The sequence below is a fragment of the Equus asinus genome, chromosome 8 (genome assembly GCF_041296235.1).
Source record: "Equus asinus isolate D_3611 breed Donkey chromosome 8, EquAss-T2T_v2, whole genome shotgun sequence".
Lineage (NCBI taxonomy): Eukaryota > Metazoa > Chordata > Mammalia > Perissodactyla > Equidae > Equus > Equus asinus.
This window is the reverse complement of record NC_091797.1, coordinates 37,632,221-37,645,193: the sequence shown is the minus strand read 5'-3', so window position 1 is coordinate 37,645,193 and position 12,973 is coordinate 37,632,221. Positions and strand designations below refer to the sequence as shown.

The 12,973-nt window shown below is 37.4% G+C and overlaps 1 non-coding gene across 1 annotated transcript; it reads left to right on the top strand.

Moving 5' to 3' along the window:
• Positions 1-7,515: 7,515 nt before the first annotated feature.
• On the top strand, positions 7,516-7,587 carry TRNAA-AGC (transfer RNA alanine (anticodon AGC)). Its single transcript has one exon. It is a non-coding gene; the product is annotated as a tRNA-Ala (tRNA).
• The last annotated feature ends 5,386 nt before the right edge of the window (positions 7,588-12,973 follow it).

The window sequence follows — 12,973 nt, the reverse complement described above, 5'->3', positions numbered from 1 at the left end:
AAAGAAAAAGAAAAGTGGAAAGGATCAATGAAACAAAGAGCTGGTTCTTTGAGTAGGTAAACAAAATTGACAAACCTTTAGCCAGACTCATTAAGAAAAAAAGAGAGAAGGCTCAAATAAATAAAATTAGAAATGAAAGAGGAGAAATTATGATGGATACCACAAAAATACAAAGGATTACAAGAGCATACTACGAAAAACTATATGCCAACAAATTGGAGGATCTAGAAGAAATGGGTAAATTATTAGACTCATACAACCTCCCAAAACTGAATCAAGAAGAAATAGAGAATCTGAATAGACCAATTACAAGTAAAGAGATTGAAATAATAATCAAAATCTCCCCAAAAATAAAGATCCAGGACCAGACGGCTTGTCAGGATAATTCTACCAAACATTCAAAGAAGATTTAATACCTATCCTTCTCAAACTATTCCCCAAAAATTGAAGAAGACAAAACACTTCCTAACTCATTCTACAAGGCCAACATCATCCTGATCCCAAAGCCAGACAAGAATAACAAAAACAAGGAAAATTACAGACCAATATCGCTGATGAACATAGATGCAAAAATCCTCAACAAAATATTCGCAAAATACAGCAATACATTAAAAGGGGCATATACCATGATCAAATGAGATTTATACCAGGGACACAGGGATGGTTCAACATCCACAAATCAATCCACGTGATTCACCAAATTAACAAGATAAGGAGTAAAAACCACATGATCATCTTAATAGATGCAGACAATGCATTCAATAAGATCCAACATCCATTTATGATTAAAACTCTCAATAAAATGGGTAAAGAAGGAAAGCACCTCAACATAATAGAGGCCATTTATGAAAAACCCATAGTCAACATCACACTCAATGGGGAAAAACTGAAAGCCATCCCTCTGAGAACAGGAACAAGACAAGAGTGCCCAACCTCACCACTCTTATTCAAAGTAGCACTGAAGGTTTTGGCCAAAGCAAGTAGGCAAGAAAAAGAAATAAAAGGTATCCAAATTGGCAAGGAAGAAGTGAAACTCTCACTGTTTGCAGATGACATGATTCTATATAGACAGAACCCTGAAGAATCCATTAGAAAACTATTAGAAATAATCAACAACTACAGCAAAATTGCAAGATGAAAAATCAACTTTAAAAAATCAGTTGCATTTCTATACTCTAATACTGAACTAACAGAAAGAGAACTCAAGAATACTATCCCATTTACAATTGCAACAAAGGAATAAAATATCCTGGAGTAAATTTAACCAAGGAGGAGAAAGACCTGTAAACTGTAAATGAAAACTATAAGACATTATTGAAAGAAATTGATGATGACATAAAGAAATGGAATGATATTCCATGCACATGGATTGGAAGGATAAACATAATTAAAATGTCCATACTTCTTAAGGCAATCTACAGATTCAATGTAACCCCAATCAGAATCCCAATGACATTCTTCATGGAAATAGAACAAAGAATCCTAAAATTCATATGGGGCAACAAGAGACCCCAAATAACTAATGCAATTCTGAGAAAAAAGAACAAAGCTGGAGGCATCACAATCCCTGACTTCAAAATATACTACAAAGAAATAGTAAGCAAAACAGCATGGTACTGGTACAAAAACAGAAACACAGATCAATGGAACAGAATTGAATGCCCAGAAATAAAACCACACATTTATGGACAGGTAATCTTCGACAAAGGAGCCAAGAACATACAATTGAGAAAAGAAAGTCTTTTCAATAAATGGTGTTGGGAAAACAGGACAGTCATATGCAAAAGAATGAAAGTAGACCATTATCTTTCACTATACACAAAAATTAACTCAAAATGGATTAAAGACTTGAAGGTAAGACATGAAACCATAAAACTCCTAGAATAAAATATAGGCAGTATACTCTTTGACATCAGTCTTAGAAGCATCTTTTTGAATACTATGTCTACTCAGGCAAGGGAAACAAAAGGAAAAATAAACAAATGGGTCTTCATCTGACTAAAGAGCTTCTGCAAGTCAAAGGAAACCAGGAACAAAATGAAAAGACAACCCACCAACTGGAAGCAAATATTTGCAAATCGTATATCTGACAAGGGGTTAATCTCCAAAATATATAAGGAACTCATGCAACTCAACAGCAAAAAAACCCGATCAAAAACTGGGAAGAGGATATGAACAGACATTTTTCAACAGAAGACATACAGATGGCCAATAGGCACATGAAAAGATGTTCACCATCACTAATCATTAGGGAAATGCAAATCAAAACTACAATGAGATATCACCTTACACCTGTTAGAATGGCTATAATTACCATGACAGAAAATAAACAGTGTTGGAGAGGATGTGGAGAAAAGGGAACCCTCATACGCTACTGGTGGGAATTCAAACTGATGCAGCCACTACTGAAAACAGTATGGAGATTTCTCAAAAAATTGAAAATAGAGGGGCAGGCCCATGGCTGAGCGGTTAAGTTCGTGCACTCCGCTGCAGTGGCCCAGGGTTTCACCGGTTGGGATCCTGGGCGAGGACATGGCACTGCTCATCAGGCTACGTTGAGGCGGCATCCCACATGCCACAACTAGAAGGACCTGCAACTAAGATATACAGCTATGTACCAGAGGGATTTGGGGAGATAAAGCATGGGGGCAAAAAAGATTGGCAACAGTTGTTAGCTCAGGTGCCAATCTTTAAAAAAAAAAAATTAAAAATAGAAATACCATATGACCCAGATATCCCACTACTGGATATTTATCCAAATAACTTGAAATCAACAATTCAAAGAGACTTATGCACCCCTATGTTCATTGCAGCATTATTCACAATAGCCAAGATGTAGAAGCAACCCAAGTGCCCATCCACCAGTGAGTGGACAAAGAAGATGTGGTATATATACACAAGGGAATTCTACTCAGCCATAAAAAAAAAGACAAAATCCCCCCATTTGCAACAATATGGATGGATCTTGAGGGTATTATGTTAAGCGAAATAAGCCAGAGAGAGAAAGACAAACATCGTATGATTTCACTCATATGTGGAAGATAAACACAGACAATGAGAACAGATTAGTGGTTACCAGGGAGAAGGGGGCATAAGGGGTAAAGAGACATATATATGGTGACTGACAAATAGTAACATACAACTGAAATTTTAAATGTTATAAACTATTATGACTACAATAAAAAAAATAAACTTACACATGCCCATTATGTCAAACTAGATTATGCTGTGCTTCAAGTCTTTTTAATCTTTGTTTTTTTTTTAAATCAATTCAAAATAGCAAGAATTAATAGAGATTTCAATACATCTCTATGGAGGTATGAAGATGGATTCACTAATTTCTCCAAGTAGTGCCATGAAATTTTGTTTAGTATATGTTGAGGTTATTTTATAAGATGCATATATGCTTATAATTTTTTGTCCTCCTAGTGAGTTGTCTTTTATGATCACGTAAAGATACTTTTGCCTCTGTAGAAATTAGTAAACAGAAGCCTCATTAACTTGGAACCGGAGCCCAAAACGGAGAGCACTCACGCCCTACAACAATAGCAGAGCCAAACAGGAAGAAGAAAGACTTCCTCTTCTTGATTGGCACGAAGCTCAGCCAATGAGAATCTCATGACAATCTGCCATAACAGCCCGTGGAAAACTGCTACACCTCGAACTCTCAGTTTCTCCAATGAACTGTTCATTTACAATAGCCCTCCCAACTTCCTCTTCCCCTCTATAAAAGAGTTTTTCCTATCTTGCTGCTGGGGAACTTGCATGTGGCTTACCATGGTTGCAAACATCAAATTGCAATTCTTTGCTGATCCCAAATGAACCCATTTTTGCTGGAGAAAGAACTGGACACCTCCAAGTTGAGAAGCCCCAATTTAATACCAACAAAAATAATAATAGCCACCAAATAATAAAAGCACACTCTGTTCCATGCCTCAGTGAATGAAAATTATTTACATTTCTTCTTTAAACCTCACAACAATATTGAAATATAGGCATTATCATTTCCAGTTTACATATGAAGAAACTGAGATTTAGAGAGATTAAATAACATCTCCAACCTAGATAGCTAAGAAGTCTCAAGGTCATTTCAACCCCAAATCTGGCGGACTGCAAGGCGCTGTGAACAAGTAGATAACACTGTTTCTCGTTTCTCCCCAAGCCAGTGTTCTCTATTACAAAATCCAAATGGTGTTTGCTCCTGAAGCAATGTCTGCCTAACATTAAGTTTCATTGGACTTTCTCATCCAGAAAGTAGAATTACCCAGCATGGCCCATAGGAAGGGGAAAGGGGGCTCGCTAATTTGCTCTTTGGGTCTCTTTTGTGTTGTCTTAAAACCTTTTCAAAACTGAGCACAGAATTTAAAATGAGTGTAGATTGTAGAGAAGAAGTACATGCTGTAGAACATGACTCCGTGCAGAGTGTGGAACCAAAGTCAGGCCCTGAGATGCGGGTCTTAACGGTGGTGCTGGGCATCCTCAGAGGGAGCTGCAAACTAGAGTGCCAGAGGCAATCCCCAGCTTCAGTTTTGAAGGGGGTAGGTCCAATAAAATCCAGATATCACTCCTCGTTGCTTTGTCTGCCTGAAGGACAGAATGGAAAGAACAGAAAAAGAAAAAAGAGAACTCAACTAAATGTAGAAACACTAAATCAGGGATTCAGATCACATACAATTCTCTAGTACTATAAAAATAAAATCCGAGTGGTTAAGTTCGCACGCTCCACTTTGGTGGCCCAGGGTTTCGGTGGCTCGGGTCCTGGGAGCGGATGTGGCTTGTCAGGCCACACTGAGGTGGTGTCCTACGTGCCACAACTAGAAGGACCCACAACTAAAATACATACAACTATGTACTGGGCGGGGGGGTGGGGGGGCGGGTTGGGGGGTTGGAGAGAGAAAGCAGAAAGAAAAAAAAAAGGGAAGATGGGCAACAGTTGTTAGCTCAGGTGCCAATCTTTAAAAAATAAAAATAAAAGCTTACAAAAAATCGTTCATTTAATTATCCCATGATTCTTGTGGAACCTTGATGGTGCTCCTTGATGCACTGTATTAGCCACTGTGGAGTTTATCTTAGTGCAAGAAACAATAATGAATTTCTCTTTTCTTTCAATTCATGATTAATCATGATATCATTGGCAAGCACTGTACCTTAGAGGAGAAATCTCTTCTGGAGATGAATCCCAGGCAGAAACAGGAAGAGGAACCTCCCAGTGACTGAAGTAACATCTCTCTACACATTGTTTTTGTTTAGTGTAACAAACATACAGAAAAAGTGCACAAATTGTGCTTGGTAATTTTTCATAAATGGAATACATTCATGTAACCAATACCCAGGAGAAGAAACAAAACTTTTCCAGCAACCAAGACTGTCATCTTCTAGCCACCATCCACAAGAGGTAACTAACTTGACTTTTATACTGTATTAGTTTTGGCAATTTTATACAAACAGAAATATACACTACGTTGGTTTCTTTCACTCAATATTATCTTTGTGATTTTTTCCCTCACCCCTATTTGTTTTGCAAGGGGTATGTCAGACCAGAGGATCAAATCAGTTGAAAATAAAATACAACTCCCCAGCCCAAATTCTCATCCTGCTTGTCAGCTTCCTCATTCACTTCTGTTGGGCAGGAGTCCCAGTGTTGGGTGTTTATTTACTGGACATGAGGACAGACTCAGCCTAGGCGAGTGGAAACAAGAGAGTGAGTGAGAAAGCAAAGACTACTCCAAAAATGACATGGGCATTGCAAACAGACATAGGAGCCAGTTTGAAGGAACACCCACTGGCCAAATCTGGGACTATTTGAGCACCAAAGTAATTAAGTATTGTAATCAACTATGAACCATTGAAAAAATAGGAATCCATACAAATAATAAATTAAGAAATTAATGGGGAAAAGCAGGAAGTCTTGCTTAGTAGCATGCCAAGCAGTGACTGTAAATGTCACGGGAGGGCTGGAGTTGAAAAATCATCATTTTGCAACCGTTATAATAAAAATTGGTTCAGACAGTGGATGTTAAATCTTGGGGCAAATTTTGAGAAGGAGCAAAATATTCGCAGTCTTAAATTATTTCCCCACAAGCCAGGTGATCAAAGTTAACCTCACCAGTCCAAGGCAGATATCCCTCTCTTGTTTCCAGATATGATAGTTTGAGAAGCACACATCATCTATGTAGTATTCCGGTGGGGAATGCATAGCCTGAATCTAATCACGAGAAAACATGTCAAATCCAAAGTGAAAGACATTCTATTTAAAAAAGTAAATTAAAAAGACAACATTCTTCAAGTAGCATGTCAATATCATAAAAGACAAATGTTCTAGATTTTAAAAAAGCTAAAAAGACGTGCCATCTGAATGCAATACTTGACCCTAGAGTAGATCCTGCACTAGAGGAGGAAATTGGTCAATTGGTCAAATTGGAATGCAGACTGTAGATTAAACACAGCTATTGTATCAATGCTAAATTAGCTAAAGTTCGTAAGAGTACTGTGGTTATGTAGTATTTAAGGGTAAAAGAATACGGTGTATTGCAACTTACAAATGGGAGAGAAAGCAAGCAAATGATAAAGCAAACGGGATAAAACATTAACAATAGTTACATCTGGATAAAAGGTATACGGATTTGTACTATTTTTGTTTTTTCAACTTTTTAGTAAGTTTGAAATTGTTTCAAAGAGAGAAAGAGAGACTGCACCGGAGGCGCTAGGGAAATCAACTGCTGTGAACTTGGGCAAGGCCAGGACAGCTCTTTAAAATATAGACAGCTCCTTCCTACCCCCACCCCGTCCCCCCAAAAAACATCCAAGGAACCAGTAATTCTTCATAGTTTCCCGGTTCCCAACGGATTGGTCGTAGGGAAACAGAAGCCAATTCTGCCATGCCTCCTCACCTTGCGCCTAAGCAACACCCCCACCCCACCCTCGACCAGCTGCGCATAGCAGGGGACCACCAGGGTTTTGCGGGAGGTAAACGTTGCTCTGGTCGCGGATCTGGGCGCCTACGTGATTTCCAGTTTGTCCTAAGTGATCGATGCAGGACATGGTGAACTCGCAGGGACCTTCCCTGCCATCACCACGAAATAGTCCATGGATTTTTTTGGCTTCCGGAAATGGGGATGATTTGAGGGTCTTTGTTCCAAGGAGGCTGGTGCTGGACACGGAAACTGAAGTGCTACAGGCGAGGACCCCCTTTGACTCCACCCCAGATCTCTTCCCAACGCCACCTTCTCAGCGGGTACCCCAGCGGCTCAGCTACTTGCTTCGGCCTTCTGAGGCTTTACACGTGGAAAAGGCAGGAAATGAAGCTGGAAAGAGCGAGAGACAACAGATTGTCGCTTTTTAGCCTCCTTCTTTGGAGCCTCATTCTGTTGTTTTCTTCTGAGACCGCTGCGCAGTACGTTTCGCAAATGGAGAAGTTTACATTCACGTTTTCTCTGCAATTCAGTGAACCTTTAAGAAGCGAAAAAATAATGATTATAAATCACGAAAGGAATCCAAAGTAAAATGGTCGCAGCTGGGGGTGTAGCTCAGTGGTAGAGCGCGTGCTTAGCATGTACGAGGTCCCGGGTTCAATCCCCGGCACCTCCACCAGTTTTAAGAGAAAGCATTTGTGAGTAGAGCTGTTTTCCCTTCGTTTCTTTCTTTAAACCCAGTGTCTGCTTCCATTCACTTTTCTGGTTGCCTATACTGCGTTTGTGGTACCCAGTTTCTGCCCCGACAGCATTGCCACCACCTGAAATGTCCGGGATCCTAAGTAACAAGCCTTTTTGCAAATAATTGTCTTAATTTCTTTGGATTCCGTGCTGAAAACAGAAAAGAAGATAAAAATAACAGACCCTCAGTTTCATTCGCTTTATTTTGAATTCTGAAGAGTTCTCGGAGCAAAGAACACACTGGAGGTGGAATGGCTGAAAAAGATCTTATTAATTTCTTTCTTATGAACATCCCACCACTTGTACTTTATGTTTTCTTGAATCACCAGATATGAAAGCAGTGGGCCCCAGTTATAAATGGTAGGGTTGCATGCACACGAGGGACAATAAGTACTGTCTGTCATAGTGTGTGTTGCTTTCCAAGACTAAAATGAATGATACAGATTGAATGAAGATTGGCTGGTTCAGTGAATCTAGAACCACCGCCACTTTGCTGAGATAACTCATTGCGAATGTGAGAAACCAAGCATCTAAATATCTCTTGTTCAAGAAAATTTCAATCAAAGTGAATGACAAGTTGGGCTCATTTTAGAAATAAATTTGAGTGGACAACCACTTCTAATGCCCCCAACACAAATAAGTATCCCACAACACCAACATGTCTTAACCAATACAAAAATCATAGCTGGTTTGCCTAGGCCAGAGCTAGTTGGAAATGTTGGTTGAATACATAACGCAAGAGGGGAAAAAGTTGTCCCTTTTAAACTTATTGATTTCTAGAAATTATTTTTTTATTCTGGAAAATAACGCTGTAAAATGTATTTTTAGTAGGTTTTTATGACCTGTACCACCTATTTAAGCCAGGTATTTTGTGGTCAAATACATTTAAATTTTTTCCCCGACAAGACAAGGATATCCATTATCTTCACTACTGTTTAATGTTATAATAGAGGTAATAGTCAAGGTATGTAGCCTGAAAAAGTGATTGGAGAATGAAGCATTGGATAGGAAGGGCTAGGGCTATCTCCCTATATCTTGATAGGATTATGTATCTGGAAACCACTCCTCAAAAGAGAAAAGCTACAAATGGAGAATTTAGTAAAGCACCTGGATATAAAATTCGCACACACGCACACAGCATAGTCTTCCTACATTCAGCCACTGGAGGTTTTTGGACATCAATTTATTGTTTTGAAAGCTGACAAATGAGAGAAAAGAATCAAGTATTTATACTACCTCTCTTACATAGAATGTACTTCAGGATAAAAATATACTTGATGAGGGGAAGATTTTCTCTGTAGAAGAATTACAGCTAATACATGCAGGAGGAATAGTAAAATGAGAGTCAACATTTTGCAACTGATATTGCTGTAATGCATCCAAGTTGCGATCTTCAGTGGCTGCTACAACCATGAGGTGAAATTGGATGGGGGACTCCAGAATGGATGGAGCAGACTGACATCACCTGGTATGAATGATCAATGTCACATCATTAAAAGTGAGACCATTATCCATCATGTGCCTCTTGACCGCAGTGAAATAGAACATACCTGACAGTACCGATGAAATACTTGTGTTAAAAATTAATGCTTTCTCTAGGTAAACAATCTGTTTACAGTAAATATTAGGAATATAGGAATATGCTTAATAACACCATAAGGAAGCAATCAGTCAAAGGCAGAATGTGGGAAATCCTCCTGGACAAACTGAACCTAAAGAAAAAAATGACATGGGGAAAAAGAGGGAGGGGGAATGGGTACAGATTAAATGACATGCGAGGAGGATACCAGACAAACATAACGTGTTTGGATCCTGATTCAAACAAAATAGTTGGAAAATAAAACAACTGAACATGGACTGAGCATTAGATTATGTTAAGAAGTTTTATTAATTATACTGGTTGTGGTATTATTATGGTGATGTTAAAAAGAAAGTTTATAACTATTAGTTATACATCGCAAAATATTTATAGTTGAAATTAGTATAACGTCTGGAATTTGGTTTGTATTCCAGAAGGAAAGAAGCAAAAATAAAGAGTGAAAGTTGGTAAAAATTAAACAGTAACAACAAAATTATGAGAAATGCTGAAGTTGTGTGATAGTTATGTAGGTATTCATTACAGTATGATCTCTACTGTGTTTTAAAATGTCCAAAATAAAGAGTTAAAATTTTTATACTTTACATTACATACTTTATATCATATATTTAAATATATTTTAATTTTATTTTATTTTCATCAAAGAGTGGCTTCTGTTCTTTGAAAATAATTGCAGAGTATGCAGTTTTTCTCAGCTTTATTGAGGTAATTTACAAATCGAATTGTAATACATTTAAATTTACAACGTGATGATATATGTATCATGTAGATCAAAACTACAATGAGATATCTTTCGATAGCCACAGATAGGATGGCTATTATAAAAAACAATGATAAAAGGTTAAGTATTGGAGACAATGTGGAGAAATTGGAACTCTTGTACACTGTTGATGAGAATGTAAAACGGCACAGCAGCTGTGGAAAACAGCATGGAGGTTCTTCAGAAAAGGAGAAATAGAACTCCCAAATGATCCAGCAATCCCACTTCTGCATTTCTATCCCAAAGAATTGAAATCAGGATCTCAAAGAGATACTTTCACTCTCGTGTTCATTGCAGCATTATTCAAAGTAGTCAAGATATGGAAACAACTGAAGTGTCCATTGACAGACGAATGCATAAAGAAAATGTGGTACATACATAAAAGAATATTATTCAGCCTTAAAAAAATGAAATCCTGCCATTTGCAACAACATGGATGAAATTGGAGGACATTATGATAAGTGAAATAAGCCAGTCACAGAAGGACAAATACTGCACGATTTCACTTATATGAGCTATCTCTAACAGTCAAACTCATAGAAGTAGAGGACACAATAGTGATTACCAGGGACTTTAGTGTGGAGGAAATGGGGAGTTGTTGTTCAATGGGTATAAAGTTTCAATGGTACTAGATGAATATGCTAGAGATCTGCTATACAACATAGTGCCTATAGTTAACAATAAGGTATCGTGCACTTCAAAATTTGTTAAGAGGATAGATCTCTCTCTCTCTCTCTCTCTGTCTCTCTCACACACAAAACAAAAACAAACGGACACAAGAAAACTTTTTGGGAAGTGGTGGATATGTCTGTTACTTTGTGTTGGTGGTATAATGAGTGTTGCTTATGTCCCAAGTTATCAAATTGTACACATTAAATATGCGTAGCTCTTTGTATATCAATTATACCTCAATAAAGGTATTAAAAAGAAATCTGAGCAATGTGAAGAGTTGACAAGTTCATTATTGATTTGTGGTTATTCTTTGAATATTCTAGAAATGATTTCATTGTTGATTTTAAATATTGCAAATCCACTTCTCCTAATCTGTCATTGTGTTAGTCAGTATTCTCCAGAGAAACAAAACCAATAGAATATATGTGATGTCATATATATATATCATGTATATGTCATATGTATATGATATATATACATGATATATATATATATATATATGATGTAGTTTGAAGGTCTGAGAGTTGGAGGGCCGATGATGCAGATTCCAGTCCAAGTCTCAACACTTGAGATTAGAAGCCCTGAGGCAGAAGACTGGTGTTCCAGCTCAAAGGGTCAGGGGCAACCTTCCTCTGCGTTCCGGCCTTCAACAGATTGGATGATGCCCATTCATGTTGGGAAGGGCTATCTGCTTTACTAACAATTCAAATGCTCATCTCTTCTAGAAACAACCACAGACATATCCAGAAATAATGTTTAATCAGATACCTGGGTGTTCTATGGCCTAGTCAAGTTGACTCACAAAACTAATCATCACAGTCATCAATGTGTTAATTTTTGCTAACGCATCCTTTGTTTCTAAGATATCTTAATCTTTAACAATCTTTAGTTTCTTTAAAACTAAAGAATAAGGTGAAAATAAAGAAATATTTAATTTTGATTTATTCAAATTTATCTCTTACTTTTCGTAACCTTACAGATTGTGCTTGTTAGAGTCTTGTGTGCCAATATATGATAATAGTAATGAAAATTATGATGATAAAGGTGATAATGATGATGACAGTTAACTTACTGTGTGCTTAATAGGAAAGAAAGAGGTTTTGAATTGTTATTATTTCTTATTAAAATTTTGTCCTCAGTAATTATTATGAAAGAATAGAACCAAATATCAACCATAAAAACATAATAATGACGCCTTTGCCTACTGACAGGTCAACCAGAGTGGTGCAATATGGAGAGCTAGTTTGTATATCCAACTTTCTCTTGTATGAGAAGCTTTTTTCTTCAGAACCAGCTATGTAATTAAAAAAGATCTGTTCTAACCTCCATGGAGAATTCATTCTAGCTGAGCTATGTTCTAAGGTATATATTATTTAAAAGCAGTTGGTGTCAAAGGGAAACCAGGAAGAAGGGAAGTTAGAATGAAGAACTTTCCTGTGGCAAAGATTATAATGTTACTGCAAGATAATTGACAGAGTGGGACACGCACCCATACTTTATTCTCCCCCTTCTACCAAAGAGTCGATGGAACAGCATCCAAGAGGTTCTGACATTAGAAGCAATGTGGCTTCATTTCAGCATTTGCACTTCTTTTTCAAACTAAGATAAAGAAAGGTGGTACTGACTTGGTTATTTTATGTTTAAGTTACTTGTAAATGTTTCATGTTTACATGTCACAGAACACAAGAACAATCACGAGCGTATATGATCAGTGTGGCGTCAGTCTTCAATTTATTAAGTTCTCATTCCTTAGGTCAACAGCTGCTCCATCAGAACAAGGATGATCTATTGAAAAGAAAATTATGGGGCAATAATGGAAAATAGAGAAATTTTAACCTAGAATCAAAAGAGGAAAAGCTTTCATCATGTGATATTAGACAGGACATAGAGTAAATAGATGTGGGAGACTTACGTGAAAGGACAAATTAAATTTACCATTCATAAAAGAGGCCCTTACAACAAGCAAAAGCTTGCTCAGTATCAGCACCTAACCTACTGAGCCAGCTAGCACATGGAATGCGCTAGTATCAATAAAAATGAAATATCAATAAAAATAAATAAATAAATACATAAACAAACAGATATATCTAAATTTGACTGCCTATACTTCTGGTGTTTTAGTCTATTTTAAGAGTTGCTAAGGGGCCAAAACCAAAAGCCTTGTTTTGTTTACAGAATTCTAGCCATGTCTTGACTTTTAAAGAGGCAGATGAAAAGAGGAAATGCTGCGGATCAAATTTGTGTCCTCCAAGAGGATTCCTTTACTCTACCGTTGAACCACACCTTCACTAT